This window comes from Myotis brandtii, unplaced genomic scaffold (genome assembly GCF_000412655.1).
Source record: "Myotis brandtii unplaced genomic scaffold, ASM41265v1 scaffold220, whole genome shotgun sequence".
Classification (NCBI taxonomy): domain Eukaryota; kingdom Metazoa; phylum Chordata; class Mammalia; order Chiroptera; family Vespertilionidae; genus Myotis; species Myotis brandtii.
Window position 1 is genome coordinate 100,854 of NW_005358250.1, and position 3,088 is coordinate 103,941.

The following is a 3,088-nucleotide window of genomic DNA, read 5'->3' on the forward strand; positions in this document are numbered from 1 at the left end:
GCTGCTTTATACACCTTTTAAAAATAGAACCTGGGCTTCCTAGTGGTTGGCTAATTTGGAATCTTGGTCATGGCAGTTAAGATGGGACCTGGGATGCCCTATAAAGTACTGATGCTTACAGAGTTTCCTGGGGTAGCAATTAAAGGAAGTAAAGGGACTAGACAAGAAGAGGGCTCATACCATAAGAATGATCAGGCAATGACAAGTGGCATCATAAAAGCAGCCTCTGATCACCTTGCCTTAGGGGTGATGAATATGTGCCACAATATAAAAATATAAAAAGAATCGTGCACTTGTCAGCAATTCCTCACTGAAAATATTTCTGGTACTAGAACAATAAGTAATAAGCTGTTGGTCCTGTGATTAATAAGCCCCATTATTGGTCCTGGTACCATAGGTATGAGTGAACCAACAGGACCCAAGCACCCACTCCCAGCTTCTCCATGGAACCCTTAAGGTGGGGCTCTGCTACTTTTTCAAAGACATTCAATGGAGTTCAATAAGGAGCAGGTCTGCTTCTGAAAACAAGCTGAGGAAGGGCAAAGAGATGAAAAAGATTGAGCAGTGGGAAACTTTGGGGTGGAGATAGAGGAGGTCACTAGTTTAGAGGGGCCACTGCACCCCAGTGAATATCTTTTATTTATTTATTTATTTATTTATTTATTATTTTTAATGTATTTTTATTGCTTTCAGAGGGGAAGGGAAAGGGAGAGAGAAATAGAAACTCAACAATGAGAATCATTGATTGGCTGCTTCCTGCATGCCCCCTACTGGGGATCAAGCCCAAATCCTGGGCATGTGCTTAACCAGAATGAACCTGGGATCCTTCAGTCTGCAGGCTGGCATTCTATCCACTCAGCCAAACCAGCTAGGGCTATGCCTTTATTTTAATGATCTACCACTAAGCAACTAATTGGTCAGTCCACCTGGGTAGATTATGGAGCATGAGGACCTCCATTTCCCTTACCCTCCTCTGGTCCCTCCAGCTAACCTGGCCCATCTGGAACACCAAAACATCCTTCCAGATTCAACCACAAACAGCTCAAGCAATTTATCAAGCCTTGCTCCTAACTTAACATTTCCTCTTAAATAGGAAACAGTTATTTTTGAAATCTTTTAGGCTAAACCTTGTCAAATTAATGCCTGAGCTCTGGGATGGCTGAGGGGTCTCACTGAGGGAGTTACTTTCCTCCAATCCCACTGTCCCTATTTCCTGAATCTTGGAAATGTCACCCTCAAGTGACTAAGATGGTCACCTTTACTTTTGATCTCTGCCCTTTGCCTGCATACTGCCCGTCAGCATTGAAAATGAGTAACATCCTGCAGGCTGGGGCTGTCCTGCTTCTAAATCACCCCGAAGGGGTAGCTCCTGTAATCCTTGATCAGCTTCTTATGTTTGGTCCCTTCATCATCAGGAATTCTGACTGTAATTCTTTCTCCCAAACATCAAGGACAACCATGGCTTATTTCAAAGAGTCTAAGTGGAGAAAATAATAAGCATAGAGTTAGTTACTTTTTTAATGGTATAAGTAGAGGAAAATAATATACTAGTATAGAAGGTAGTGTTGGTGGTACCAGCTAGCTGTCCATCTCTTCCGGCCATTCAATCTCCTTCTTCATCAGTTCTGAATATAAATTTTTTCGTTAATCCTCATCCAAGGATATTTATTCCATTGATTTTTAGAGAGAGAGAAAGGGAGGGAGAGTGGAGAAAATAATAAGCATAGAATAAGTTACTTTTTTAATGGTATAAGTAGAGGAAAATAGTATACTAGTATAGAAGGTAGTGTTAGTGGTACCAGCTAGCTGTCCATCTCTTCCAGCCATTCAATCTCCTTCTCCATCAGTTCTGAATATAAATTTTTTTGTTAATCCTCACCCAAGGATATTTATTCCATTGATTTTTAGAGAGAGAGGAAGGGAGGGAGAGACACATAGAGAGAGAAACATCATGTGAAAGAGACACATCAATTTGTTGCCTTCTACACACACCCTGACTGGGGCCAGGGATCAAGCCTGTAACTGAGTTACGTGCCCTTGACTGGAATCGAACCCGAGACTGTTAAGTCCCTGGGCTGATGCTCTAACCACAGAGCCCAACTGGCTAAGGCCTGAATATAATTTTTAGCACCTCTCTACATTTGGGATACAGAGCCAAGCTTTGCTTAATTTAGTTATAGTGTGCTGGTTAAATGAATTGCAACCCTCAAAATAAATTTGTATAATCCTGATATTCATTTCATTTCAAATATTGTTAACCTTCCAGCCATAAAGTCCTTGGAGCCACTTCACTCACTTGCGCTTAAAATTTCCAGAGCTTCACTTATCCATTAAAATGGACTTGAATTCAACCATGAATTGTCTTTGACAGCCTAATTAAATGGATATATTTAATAAATGTTCCTGCATTTAGCCATTCATTCATTTAAAAAGCATTCGTTGGGTGCTGGTCCTGTGCCAGACAACCTGATGTGTAAAGGCTGGCCTGCTCACTACTCCTCCATGTGCCTCTGTGGGTGAATTGGAAATGCCAGTCCTCTCTGTGAGTGAGCCAAGCTTGACCAGCACTCTATATGTCACTTGGAGCATTCTGAAATTCCAATAAGAATTATCATTTGGAAGAATATCAATGAGATCACTTAGAGCATGATTCCCCATATTTATCCCCTACAAATAATTGGAACTCAGATGTCATAGAAGGTGCTCATTAATGGCAGGATAGAGTATGGATGGGCTAGAAAAATAGGTAGAGGTCTTGGAATTAAGGTCGTGAATAAAGAATCAATTAAGGGCACTAGCTGGTTTGGCTCAGTGGATGGAGCACTGGCCTATGCACTGAAGGGTCCCAGGTTGGATTTCGGTCAAGGGTAGAGATTGGGGTTGTGGGTTCAGTCCCCAATAGGGGCCGTACAGGAGGAAGCCAATCCATGATTCTCTCTCATCATTGATGTTTCCATCTCTCTAATCCTCTCCCTTCCTCTCTGAAATCAATAAAAATATATTTTTTTTAAAAAAAGAATCACCTAAGGTTTTATACCAGGTATGGGACAAATAAAATTGGGCTTATTTTTTGAAGGAACCAAAGGTC